Source organism: Anguilla anguilla, chromosome 3 (genome assembly GCF_013347855.1).
Source record: "Anguilla anguilla isolate fAngAng1 chromosome 3, fAngAng1.pri, whole genome shotgun sequence".
NCBI lineage: Eukaryota > Metazoa > Chordata > Actinopteri > Anguilliformes > Anguillidae > Anguilla > Anguilla anguilla.
Window position 1 is genome coordinate 20041644 of NC_049203.1, and position 14637 is coordinate 20056280.

The following is a 14637-nucleotide window of genomic DNA, read 5'->3' on the forward strand; positions in this document are numbered from 1 at the left end:
TATGTTAGGAGTTTCAAAGAAAAAGAAAAGAAAGAAAAAAGTGGGATCAATACCACTAATCCTGATACCTATCTGTCTCATTTTCCATGGAAAATATAGTCCGAGATTTGATTTCAAGTCATGGAGTGCAAAAAGAAAAAGAAACAAAAACACTCAGTCAGAAAAAATTGTCTAATCCTTTTGTATATTCCTTAGGTGTTGTTGACCACACAGAGTGGGCTTCCAAACAGAGCCAGTCAGCTATCACAGCTCACTGATGTCACAAAAAGAACGTACATACAAAATAAAGCAAATCAGCTAACACAGCTCACTAATGCCACAAATAGAATAGAAACTTAAATTAAACCAATCAGCTAACACAGTTCCCTGATGACACTTAATTGTGAGACATCTTTGCATCAAACTGACCCAAGCTCTGGATCATGTATTTTGTACATTTGCCCTCCCCAGGTCTGATTGTTTACTATTGCTATTAAATTTAAAATTACAATGTTCAATTTAAACCAGTTGGCTGATGTTTTTAGCCAAAGCAACCTTAAACAAACACATAAATAAATAAACAAAACAAAAGTGCATTCATGTTCCTATTCATGGTATATTTTGGGCAATGCACATGCTAAAAAGTACACAAACCACAAGGAGGCAAAGGCTACTTCTTCAGTGACGCCATAGCCATTGCCTGCTTCCATTAAAAGCATTACCCATTTTTTTGTTTCTGGCTGCTCCAGTTACACCTCCTATGGGAGAACTAGGTGGAGCAGTTAATCACTGCATTCCATTTCAGAAAAAGGATTTGACCAAACACAAGCAGACTGTAAGACTGGATTGAAAACTTTTGACAGTGGGTCTGGCTGCAAAGAAGAAAGTATGGATGAAGTGATGGTGAAATAGCATACCATTTTTGTGCTTAGCTGACCAGAAAAGCTATGAAATCTCTGATCTCACACAGTGTCCATGCATTTGTTCTGCGTTAATCACAAATGCATTTGGGTCTGATCTTAAGCGTCTGCACCAAAACACCAGCAGCACGAAAACATTCATACGACGCCCAACTTTATTTTCCACCGCAGACCTAGACAGACTCCCTGCTCGGCACGACAACCTCTCGCACGTATTCCCAGTGCTGGAGAAACTCTGCATTTTGAATATCAGCCGGAGTGTGGAGGTTTGTCTCTCAGAAATGCAAATTTGCCTCATTTCAAATGAATTTTATTCACAATTGAAATAAAAAAAATAATATTAATTCAGATGTGCTCATTTTTTACTTTTTTGTTTAATGACACGTGGGTCCAAACTCCCCAAACGTCTCCTGACACTTTGTTCTATTATTAATGATTGGGGCCTTTTGCAACTGCCGGAATCTTTTGATGAATCGTTATCTTCAAAAAATGATTACGACTGATCAAATTAAGCTGAAAACAGTTGTTTTTCCAGACCTTTAGCTCATCCATTGTGGATTACCATTAGCATTAATGTGTTTATATACTGCCTGAGATATAACATCAAAGTCTAGTTACATTTTTGCACTCCATGGGCCAGATTTACTAAGCCTTTTGTGACTAGTTTCAGGCATAGATATGACGCATTCTGCCCCAGAAACATGCGTCTTATGAATCAAACAGGCGCACAGGGCTGGTAGCGCAGTATCTACTTCGTCGTAGCAAGGTGCGCTTCTCTCCTTAATGCATATGCAGTCAAGGGAGGATCATGCAAATAACAGGCGGAGATATTATAAGCTCACTTAATTATGTATTCCCTTGAATTTACTGGTGTTAATGCAATTAACAAGGGACAATTTCTGCGGAAATGAAGGTGCAAGGAAGACAGAGACACAGGTACAGGCCTCAAACATGCAGAAGAGATAATCTTTGCAGCAACAATCACACCACATTAACTCCCCAAGCAAGAACTCATAAAATGGTATGGATTAAGCAGCCATGCAATAATTAAAGCTGGGTGTTCGTCATTGAAAATATTGGCTAAAGTCACAGAGCAGTCACTGCAAAGTTGTAAAAAATCATGGAAAAAGTGAATTTATAAAAATTACCTATAGATCGTATGTGGAGCGGTGAGAAATGATTGAAGTAACGTGCGCAACTATAGCGACGGAAACATGTGCTTGGAGTTTCAAAAAATTAGTGGGCAGTTATCGCTAGTGAAAAAAGACAAGCAAATACATTGATACATTTCATTGCTTTTGTCCATCACAGAAGGAGTATGCTTTTTTGCCTTTACTGTAACATAACACATTAGAAACAGAGCACGCACAAATTTAATTACTAAAATAATAAAATAAAAAAACAGGGTTACTTTGTGTTTGTTTTTATTTATACATGGTACATGTTGTAGCCTATATTGTGAGGTTTGAGTCTCTGATGGAGCACCTGTTGTCACTTACATTGTTTCCATAGCTACAGGAGAAGGAGCAAGGAGCATCAAGACTGTTGACAGGGGCTGTTAAACATTTTAGTACAACAACTGACTGCAGGCAACATAATAGTTACCATTCAAAACTGCTAAAAAATCATGGAAAGCATTTAAAACGGGGCAATTGCCAAAAATCATGGAATCCGTCACACCTGTGACTTCTGTGACAAACACTCGGCCATAGAAATAAATACTCTTCTGGGAGAAACAAAAGATTACCTTGCACCTCCCTCCTCCGATTCCATCCCAGTGTATTTCCATGCAACATCACACTATCTTGCATCTGGATTAATTCAATTGACAATTGCAGCTACAGCTGGAATATCACAGCCCCCATTTTGTCCTGTGCTGTCCGTATTGCTGGATACGCTCTTACAGTATGTTGTATCAGAAGATACTTCAATTTCCTCACACCCAATGAAGACATTCGATGCACTAAACAGGAGTTTTTTTAACTGCACCTTTTTAAGGCATCTGCTTCATACGCACGATGCAATTAGTAGGCAGCCGCTTTCGCTGATAAGACGTTAATTTTACACAGACCGCATACGCACCAACATACCCTCACATTCTGCACTGCAAGTTTTATGTACATACATCTGGCCCTATGTCTTAAAACAAACATTGCCTTTACAGCTTACAAAGGAGGTTTGCAAGTTCAAATGTACATTGTAAGCTGAGTTTACTGTACTTACTAGAACTACCTCGCAAGTGCTGCTGCTCTCATTATTTTATCATTTTATCAGTGGGGTTGATGATAGGGTTAAAGGTCCCCCCAGAAAGTGGAGCATCAGAATTTCAGAAAAGGACACTGTGTTTCTCTGCTTTTGGAACACTCTGAGTGGCTGCATTACAGTGTGTTATACTCAACTGAGCGCCCTTATGCATGAGCTAGGTTTCTTTACCATGATCCCTGTTGCTTTATTGGCCAAATTACTTAATTTGCCAAATTAGTAATTCGTAAATTACAATTTCATTGTGTCCCAAAGCACAGCACTACAGTAGAACTTCGGGAAAAAAAACCACAAGTCTTCAGCTAAGAGTTAGCTGGGTGGATGATTGGGCCAATTAAACATAGTCTGGAGCTGAAACTCATGCAATTAGTTCACTGAGATGAGGCTGACACCCCTGTTGGGTGTTAGGAGTGCTGTTTTTAAGCCCCACCTCAAACTACCCCCAAACCAGGATAATGTGGCATTTTCCAGACCTTTGCTCAGTGAATGTAAATTATTGTCACTGTTCTGGGCTGATAAAACAAAAAGCTCACAAGCCCCAAACCAACTGTGCAGTGTACTGGCTGTGATATCTCTCTACCACTTTTCAACATGCAAGCCACACTTTCTCTAAACCCATGAGTGAATATTAGTTTCTTTGTAAATTACTTAACTCATGAATAACCCTTTACTTTGAATACAGAAATCTGTTGGTGTTTTCAGTGACATTACAAACACAACTGGTATTACATATGTAATAAAGAAGCAAGTTAACCAAAGGCATATGCAAGCTTAAATTATTTATTAGTGATTTATGAAAGGCATTTTACAAAATTGCAGATTAGCTATAAATACCCCCAAAGTATTATTCTATCACAATGACATCTAAAAGTTCCCTATATTCTCTCAAGTGTATTTATAACACATCAATTATAAATACAAGAGGACCACAAAGGGATAATGTGTAATATTTTGAAGCATAATTCATTGAATATGCTCCAAGCTTTATGTTGTTTCGGTATCATTTGTTCATCTTACTGAAGGATGGAAAACTAGGACATCCTTTCCTGGAAGCCAAAAGGACAGTTTGCTAATATTTTCACTTTAGTGTACTTTGCACTATTAAGTTTTGCGACTGTCTCCGTTTCTGGGGGTGAGTGTAAGAAATTAGAAATGGCAACATTATATTCCGCGTTAACACCATCCCCATTTACTTTCGCATCCCCAAGAAGGGCTGCAGCTGGTTGAACATGGATATTGATAATGATCGATAATGATCTATTCCAGTCTGCTGAAGGTCGGGTTACGATCAATAAGAATTGACTGTCTACAAATAAATTCAAGCAACCTGGTATAGATGGGGTGTGCCTTTTTGAAATTAAGGTGGACTGGAACAATCCATTAGCTGTCTACAATATGTGCATCTGAAAAGGGGACAGTGGCTCATTTCCACAACCCATCACCTCTCCTCCAACTCTGCCCTGTATTTGAAATAAGGAAACCACCAAATTATTCAAGCGAGCACGCTCAAAGAAAACCCGGACAAAATACGGATCAGTTATTAGTCCATCACTATTCTTTTTTTTTTAAATGGCTCGTTGTCTTATTCCTCTCGTTTTATCGGTTTCAAAGAGCGTAAAACCGGTAACGGTGAGCGGCGACATTACGCGCGTGCCTTGGAGGAAGATGAAACGCGGCATCTGCGAGCGGCCGCTAGCACGCCGCCTGATTGCCCGGACAAGCCCCCAGCGCTACCTGAGATCCGGTTGTGCTAATAGCTGCGGGATGCGGAGCGATTCGACTGATCCCATTTACCCCGGAGCGGGTAATGAGTACCGACAGCTCTTTTCATATCCAATGGGCACATTTGCATTTCCAAAAGAAACATTACCCACGTTAGGTTAATGCCATTTTGCACACTGGTTTGTTCTTTGCATAATGCATGCGAAACGCACATTTAAACGCATACTCTCATACACATCACTAGTACAATGTTTTGGCTCTGTGCATCCAGTATTAAGACTCATGATGTGATTTTTTTTTTCACCCTGTATAAAAACAGCTTTGAAATTAGTCCCATGCATTTTAATGTCAGAAAGCCAACTGCCATTATCATTTATACACTGTTCAGGCGAGGCCCGTGTAGCATAGCCCTACAGAAACACATTTCTGAGAGAAAAAAAAAAAACATGGCCGCCGCCAGTCACAGCCAGCCTTTTGAAAACTTCCACCTTAAATCTATTGAGTACAGTAGCTACAGTAGTGAATCAGTGGTCAATGCAATTAAATCCTGAATCAGGGAGTATTGAACTCGTGTGCAATTATGCACGGGTCATCTCTGGACAACATGCCGGTCATCTGGTAGCATCTGGGCTTTCTCCCGTTAATAGAGTCCCTGCTATGGCTCAGGGCTATGACAGGGCACGCTGTGTAAAACACGCCGTTTCTTTCACATTCTGCCATATTTAGGTCAGGTTTTCTCTTTGGATGAGAGAATGGATAATGCACTGAGGCGATGAAAGCTCTCAATCCCCCCATAGCCCCCCCCCCCCCCCCCCCCCCCTTCCCCAACCCTCGCTCAGCAGGCATTTAGTACAGTCCTGATCCTGAGGTAACGTTACACCTGCCCGTATGATTTTATTTCCAGCTCCTGAAGGGGTGTGTGTGTGTATGTGTGTGTGTGTGTGTGTGTGGGTTGGGGGGGGGGGGGGGGGGGGGTGGGTGCATTTAATGGAAAAAGCAGTGGCTGAGCTTCTGGTCAGCTGTAATACTTTAATTAGCACGGAGCTCGGAGGACAGAGGACGGCTTTATTTGCACCTTTGCCGACTGTTGAGAAGTGAGAATATTAACCAAATGGGTGTGTGTGTGTGTGTGTGTGTGTGCGTGTGTGTGCGTGTGTGTGTGTGTGTGTGTGTGTGTGTGTGTGTGCGTGTGTGTGTGTGTGGGTGTGTGTGTGTGTGTGTGTTTGGGGGAGCAGGGAATTAAGAAAAAAATGAACAAAACCTTTCTATGAAATAAAATACACATATAAGCATACTACACGCAGCACACACATACGTCCTCAACCCCAGTCCAACAGCCCACACTCATGAAAATTAGAGTTTTTAAACAGGATTTTGAATAACCAAACAAACAGTGATGCCTAATTTCATCACAACGCTGCGACAAATTATACCGTGATAAACGATGACCATTCATGACCCTGGAGGATTCAGCTTTTGGTCACTATATACTTTCAAGAGCTCCAAGGAAAAGAGGGAGAATTTTCTCAAGGTCCTCTTCAACACAGAGCATTGCGGTTTGATTCTCCCATGACTAGAATGTCATTAATTACTGATGAAAAAAATAATAAAAACAATTTCACATGCTACATTTGCAGCATGACTGCAATGAACAAGAAATTACAAGGAAGCCTAATACAAACAAAATGCAATTCTGACCACAGGAGTCAGACCGTAACACATTTCTCTCACGAGCCATTTGTTTGTTTCACGGCATTAACATTGCTACTGTGCAGTTGTATTAGGCCTGTTTGTCATCGGCTTAAAGAACAAGAACGTAACCGGCCGTGATGAGAAACACAGAGCAAATAAACGGCCCTGCTTTGAAGTTTCGCAAAATAATTTGTCGTGAGTCACTTTTCATCCACCACACATCAAATAAGCTACTCACTGCCACAATTATCATTGGTGTGATCAATAAAATGCCGCGCATGCGATGCGAACAAAAAATAAAAATTCAACATGCAGTTGAAAAAAATTGGGGAAGTTTTACAGCATATGCTTCGGGTCAACATTGTCGGTGGAGTTCATTTGAATTAAAGGCCTGATAAATGGGCAAGTCAATTCTCTGGCTTTAAACTGGGTAGCAATTATGAAGTTTCACTTATCTATGGAGCACCGCAGCAGTCATGGATGCTTCCTGCTTAGAGGCCAAAGGCTCGTGACAAATGATTGCGAGCAGGCGCATAATTGTACCATAAAATTTCTCCCAAAATTGTCAGCGTACCGCAGCTTTCATTAAGATTATGGACTGCCCCAAACTTTGCGTGGCTTGGAGCAAAAAAATGAAATAAAAATGCGATAAGCAATATGCTAATTGCCATCAAAAAAAGAAATTGCATTATTTTTTCTTATTTTCAAAACTAAGCAAGTCCCAGTTAAATTAGAATTATTCATACAATCTATACAATTCAGTTCCAATAAAATTGAGCAGATCACATAGGCTGTTTATTAGTGGCCTTTTTAGTGGGTTTTTGACAGTTGCTGAAATTTTAACATGATGCTGTTGTTCAGGTGACGGGATCCCTCTGTGTCACGTCTGATTGGCTTTTCATCTGGGCCATAATGATAGCACGAGGGCCAAGAGTTAATTAATTCCATGACCTAATTACTAATATATCCTCATTGAGAGCTAGCAACGGTCAGCTGCGTTTGATACTGGCCGGGCCGCTGAAGTAACAGACGTGGTGAGGCTTTGCCAAACACCGGAAAAGGTCAGGGCAGCGAAGAGATGACAGCTGTGGTTAACCGAATGATGGAAGTTTTCATTTAATGACCACGGCCTCAACCAGACGGCTGCAGGTTCCAGTCTCGGTTGGGGCTCTACTGTTGCTGTTGGACCCTTGAGACCAGGGGCCTGTATCATGAAGTAGGATTACTGAGTTAGCTGGATAACCGCACTGAGTAAAACCCGGAACCCTCCCAAATTTGGAACATGGACTACAGTAAAACCAGCTGTTCTGGGTTTTACTTGGCACAGTTATTCAGCTAACTCATTAATCCTGCTTTGTGAAATACCCCCCTGTCCCTGAAAACAACAGCAACAATAATAGCTTTTCCCATGCAGATACCAGTTAATGCTGTAGATACATGTTTAGATATAGATTGAATGAATCTTGAACCTATTGCTAAATTAACTGAATGCTCAATTAGTTATGGATAGAGTTTTACAGATGAAGGATTTACTAACCCTAATGTATTGGACTACCAGGTGGACATCCATGGCCAGTGATTTGATTTTTACCAATATAATGAAGACTTGCCTTTCCATAATATCAACATTTAATTCCCTGGACACGTCCAGGGAAGGCTCAAAAGAACCATGCTTGGGCATTCATTTTTCTTTTTTTCTTTCTTTTTACAGAGGGTAGAGGAAAGAGAGAGAGAGAAAAAGGAAGAACACGAAGGGAGTGAGAGTGGAAAAAGAAAGAGCAAGCATTATGATGAAAGCTTGCATCCCATTAAAAAGTACAAGGTATTAGACAGATTCAGAACCCCGGGACTTCTTTGCTCTTCTGCATTCCGATACGCAGGTTTGTTTGGGGATAAACTCCCCGACTTTGATCACCGTTAATTAGACTCCTCATTGGGCACCTATGGCTCATTAGGGTTGTAAAGGTTAGCGCTACCTAATCTCCAGCTTGCAGCCAGACGTGGGTGCTCAACTCCTGCCACTCCTCGGAGCGAGGGAGAAGGTGAGAGCAGCGATGAAAGCCATCCTTCCTTCCCGTTAAGATCAATACCCTGTTCCCCTATTGCCCGCCGAGGATAAAGTCCACGAATCACAAAGGCCTTTTTGCATGAAGATCCAAACAATGGCTCACAAGCACGCTTCTGCTTTGCATAAATCCTGGCTCCTCGTCTCTCTCTCTCTATATCTGTCTCTCCTGCTCTCTCTCTCTCTCTCTCTCTCCCTTTCTGACTTTTGCCATGACGACAGCCGAAGTTTCATGAAACCAGACGCTTTGACAAAGTTTGCTGCTAGCATTAGCGCACATTTTCCAAAGTTGGAATCAGTTAGGAGATCAACGCAGACACCTGCGGGCCGCCATTAAAGGCTCGTCGTTTTTTTTAACCCCGGCGTCTGAGGAAGCTGGAGCACGTTTCGGTGAACTGACGCGTTGCACTCCTTCTCAGTGAGGCGGAACGTTTCCCCGTCAAGGACCGGAAGAAACTCAGTAGCATGAATCCTAATGATGCAAGTCGTAGCCTTGAGTCTCCACATCCCATAATGATATCTGAATGAAAATTCAACTGTCTTTTGTCACAGGCCTACCGTCTTTGAAATGTGGAATTCAAACAGTTTTACAGCATCACATTTTTTCTGAAGGAGGTGCAGAGATCTTGATCTGTGCTTCAGAATATCCTGTGGTATTTCATTTGAAGCGCGTTCCCCATCTGAAAGTGCCGACTTTCCAACTCTGGACAAATGAAATTACAGATCATATTCAACCTCAGCATTAGTGACTTGTATAAGCACTAAATTGTGTTCTCATTGTTCCAAACGTGTGAGTATAATAATAATAATAATAATAATAATAATAATAATAACAATAATAATGAAACTGGGCTTGTAACTCTGAGGTTGCAGGTTTGATTCCTGGGGCACTGCCCTTGTACTATTGAGCAAGCAACTTAACCTGAACTGTATCAGCAAATATCCAGCCGTGTAAGTGGATACTATGTAAAAAATTTAACATTGTGCAAGTTGCTCTGGCTAAGACCATCTGCTAAACGCCAGTAATATAATGTACTGTTATGGGCAAAACAAATTGCGGATTGATTGCATATACCACTAAAAGCTGCACTGTGTGGATGTATAAATGGACAGTTATGCTGTGAAAGAGAAATCATCCACTTCTTGCACAGCACTCAATAATGTGTTGAACCGCAGCAATAACACTTAATGAGCGTATACATCAGCAAAGCATCAAAGACTGCAGACGAGTTAGGGAAAGCTCATATAGGCCTTTTCTTTTTTGGATCACTGATTAAGCTTTCTTCAATCTTCTCAGTCTGTCAATAGCTTATAATATACAATATTAAACAGCTTAAGTAAATATATGCATCAAGCCAAAATAGATAAACTGGTAGTCCATTAAACCCTCTTGAGCCTAACAAAGACATATTTCTAAACAATATAATTAAAAATTCAAAATCCAACACATTTTAAAGCAGCATCGGGTAATGCTTCCACTTATATATGTGGCAGCCCATAGGAGTTCAGCAGATGTAGCTCAGAGTAGAGAAGATAAATAAATTAAACAAGGGAAGAGGTTTTCCAGTCAGGAATTTGTGTTTAACACCATTCCTCCATTGCTATTCTCTTTAAGGAGAATTGTGGGATTTATGCATTTTATTATTATTTCGCTGGTCAATGAAAGTTCACCGAATGTCCAAATGCAATACTGGATAATACACTGCAGGGTGTCTTCTCAAGACTGGTGCGGACTTGGGCATGACAGAAAACCTGAGAATGCTACATTACAATGAGATTTCAGGAACACACACACACGCACACACACACACACACACAGAGAGTTAGTTCTATTATTCGGCTGTAGCAAGTGGGTGAAGGTGATAGAAGAATATATCCGGGCAAGCAGACAGTGTGAGAGAATCTTACAAGCCGAAACTTGGTGGACTCACTGGAGAAATGAAAGGAAGTCACTTTCCCTATGAGTGTCACACTCAGTGCTGATTACACGGCCCCTTTTTTTTTGCAAGTAATTTCCATGGATTAGACAAAACAATCAATCCAACTAAGGACAGGAAAAGAGGGGGCAAATGATTTGAGAGGGTATCTCTCCAGAACTTCTGGGGTTTTGAAGAAAATGAAAAAGACGGCGACTGACCTAAAAGGCTCAGTGCGTTTCTTTCAGGAGTAATTCATTCCTCAGAACTATTTCCCAGAGCTCACTTGCTGTCTTTGTTGCACTTAAAAAGCTTATCCTCTCCTTTTGAGAGGTTGCCTTCTATAAAATATAAAAAGCAATAGAAACCAAATTCTGTAAAAAAATAAATAAATAAATAAAAAAACGAATGGCACCACTTATTACATTGAGCAAACTAAGCCGCTGACCCACAGAACAGTAGAGTAATGAGGAACATGGTGCCCCCCCCATCATGAGTAATAAACCCTCTCCAAACGTCCGGGGGGGGATTGATGGGTTGTGTGATGCTGATGACAACAACAGAAATCCATAGTTTTTTTCCTTTTCATTTGTATGCAAATTCACCTGCTACAAAAATGAACATTTTTACCCTGAGTCACTTCTCTTCGGCTGGTGGCCCCTTTCTTGTTTATGAAGAGGGCTGAAGTTAGAATGCTGCTCTTTGTTTACCCGCGATAATGGGTTCATGGGGGGTGCTGGTGGTGGTGGTGGGAAGGAGGGGCAGTGGGGGGAGGCGGGGGGTCATCAAAATAAATCCCTAAAAGTCAGGAAACACACATCAGAGCTGCGGTCCCCTCTGCGTGAGAGGGAGCGATTGAAATGCAAAGCGCAACTGTATCTCTTTAGAGGGGCGGCCACCGCTAATCACTCCCAGTGGCTTTAAGGTGACCCTCCAGGACCATCTACAAATCCTGTTATTTGGTCGCCTGGCTAAGAAATCCCCACCTCTCTTTTTTAAGTCTCTTTATGGCTTGGCACCTATGACAAATGCCAGAGTATGCGCGAGGGGGCTGGGAAAGGGGTAACAACTGAGCTTTCTAATTGATGGGGGTTTAATTATGATAATGAATGCAGTGTTTTTCTTTAGCCACATTCACCCTGTTCTCTGGGGGAGTTGTATAGCTTGCACTCACATGCACAGGTGTCCCTTTAGTGAATATCACGCTATTCTCGGTCTGTCACAGCAGACAACAGCCAAACAGACAGAAACTACATCGCTGTGATACTTTTAGAGGAAAACTAAAACCCATAAGAGCTATTAATGGTGTGTGAGGTTGTCAGAAGAAATGCACTTCAATGATACTCAATCCAAAAGGACGATTAAAAAGAATTCAAAGGTGGATTTGGGTGCTGAACAGGAAGTGGTACGTGCTTCACACTAACGGACAGTTAGAGAGAAGTTCCAGCGTGGAGAATGAATCCACTTTGGACAAATGAAACGCAGGCCTGGTAGTGGAGGCTTTCCTTCAAACGTTTCCCTCTGGGAGCCCCGCATGCCGGCATAATCCAGCTTTGAAGTGAACGCTCGGAACATCCTGTGGCCCTACAACCGCAAGTGCCATCTCCCGGCGACCTGAAAAAACAGGATCTGAGGCCGCAGTCAACTGCTCCGAGATCAGCCCTCCTGCCCCCAAATCTAAATTCTGCTCCCGACTGTTCCACATTAAAAGATGAATGCAGATCAGTGGTCAGCACCCGAGGACAGGCTATGCTGGTATTAAAGTCTTCTGAGCATGAAGAGAAGGGCTACAGATAACATAAAGGGTTGCCAGAGACGTTGGCCAGGATTCAATCAACACTTGTCCTTAACTTCGACTTACAAGTAAGCGCGAGCATTACAAACTCCATTTGGTGTGTTCGTTTTGCTGAACTGGCCAAAATGTGTTTGTGAAGAGAAAGACTATTCTTGCTCATAGTTGTTACTTTGAAGAAGAAATGTTGATTGAATCTCAGCCAATCAAAACAAAGGACTGTATTCAATAAACATTTGTCCTAAAGTTTGACTAAACGCTAGTGTTTGGGGAGTTATCTTTAGTGATCACAGAACTTGTTGAATTGTGAAAAAAATCAAATTCTTCTTTTAATTGTTAGTTAAAGTTAAGGAAAAATATTGATTGAATCACAGCCAAAATCTATACATATATTCAGTGTATATTAGTTAAATTCATATTGCCGTTTGGCTGCAGGACTGACCCTGACCAAGGGCCCAACGAGAGCTGACAGTTTCCACAGCATCAGCAGTGTTGAGAAAGAGATCCATGTTTTTGCGGTGTGGGTTCCTGGACCACTGACTTGGCTTTTACATCAGCTTTGAGAAAAAAAAAATTAGTTTGTTATATTTCTCAAAAACAACGAAACCAGCCAATTGAGTTACTATTGAGATACTGGTATGGCTTTCTTCCTCTTTAAAATCAAACAGGAGAGTATTACAAGAACCAGAGGACCCTGGGTATTGCGTACTCTGCCACTAAAGAAAATGTTTAAAGTATTGCTGATAGAAACAGACAGGCATCATCCCAACCCCTTGTCAAGAGGTCGAATTTTAGTCACTGGCTCTCCAGACAAACCTTCCCTGACTGCTCGGAGGATTTCGGCCATCTCCAGTCACCCAAATGGCCGAAAACCAGCCGGGAGCGGTTTTAACAATACAGAGGGCTAGGCTAACAAGGTCAAAAAAAAAAAAAATGTGACTGGACTCTGTGTCTGAAACATTCAGAGGTGATGCCACATGACAGAATGACATGGCAGGATTCCTGTGCTTCAGGTACCCAGTAAAATGCGCCCAGCACAACAATACGAACAGCGGCTGAGAGACAGGATTACATAAACAGCAGGGGCAATGAGACTGGCTAAGCACTGCGCCTGTTTACTGATGCCACGGTCACAGAGATTACGAGTGGGATAGCTGTGGATATGGGGAGCAGGAGGTTATCGTGTGCTTTATAGACTTCATTAGGTCATGGCCCAGCTCTGCCGTAGCACGCTAACTTAAACAGAAGCCGTGGAGCGCTTGGGTAAGTGGGAAGGAGACTCCTTCATAAACGGGTCACGGTGGTTCCACTGAGGGAGGTGAAACTAAAGGAGCACTAAAGAGATCACGGCCGTAGCCAAACGGCGGATGATGTCACCCGGCACGCGCACGGTGTTGGCCGAGGGTCAGCCCGCGGGATCACGCGACTCCCTCTGCTTCGCTCCGCGCCCGGGTTGGAAATGTGCACCGCAGAGTCATTTCAGGGCGAGAAAATCTAAATAAAGCAGACACAAGGGTGGCGGTTGATTGCTCGGTGAGGTCACAGACACGTTTAAGGTGCAGAGGTCAGAAACGACACCAGCATACTGTATAGACATTCAAGCAAAATTGGGACAGATTGTGCCAATTTAAATTTACCAAAAAAATAAGCTGTAGAGTTAAAAATGCCATAAAAACTTGCTTCAGGAATTTACAAATTAACTTCTCAGTATCACTTCAAACTTTGACATTCTCTTCTAGAGCATTTCAGTGTATTAAAAATTTATAGGAAAAATAGGGCAGTTGATTTACTGTTATTGAATTTTTGTTGTCGGAGATATGAATTCCAACTTACAGCAAGCCTTTAGAGAGGGATTTTCGAAACCCTTGGTACCCTGCAATATTTGGCTTTGTTGAAGCTGAAAGAGAACTGCAGCCAGGGGTTTGTTCACAGCTTGTTTATGCAAGAGTGAGTCATTCTCCAAGAACCAAGCAGGACTGCTGCTGTCATTGAAATTATGCCTGTGTGGCACAATACTGGCAACCATTGCTGAAAGGTGGGAGAAACATCAAAGTGGTTTGGTGGCTCTAAAGCCTTTACGTCCAACATCACCCAAGTGCGCAAACAGGACCTGATATCGCTCGTGTGTTTTGACAAGTCACCAACTGCTATCTTTCCTAGGTAACAGCTACTGTAACACCTCTATCACTTAATGCAGAATTACCTCATCTCTAGCTCAGCTTGATTAGCCCAACGCAGCAACAGGGCGCTGCAGTCAGGAAAACGCGAATGAATAAATCTTTAATGATT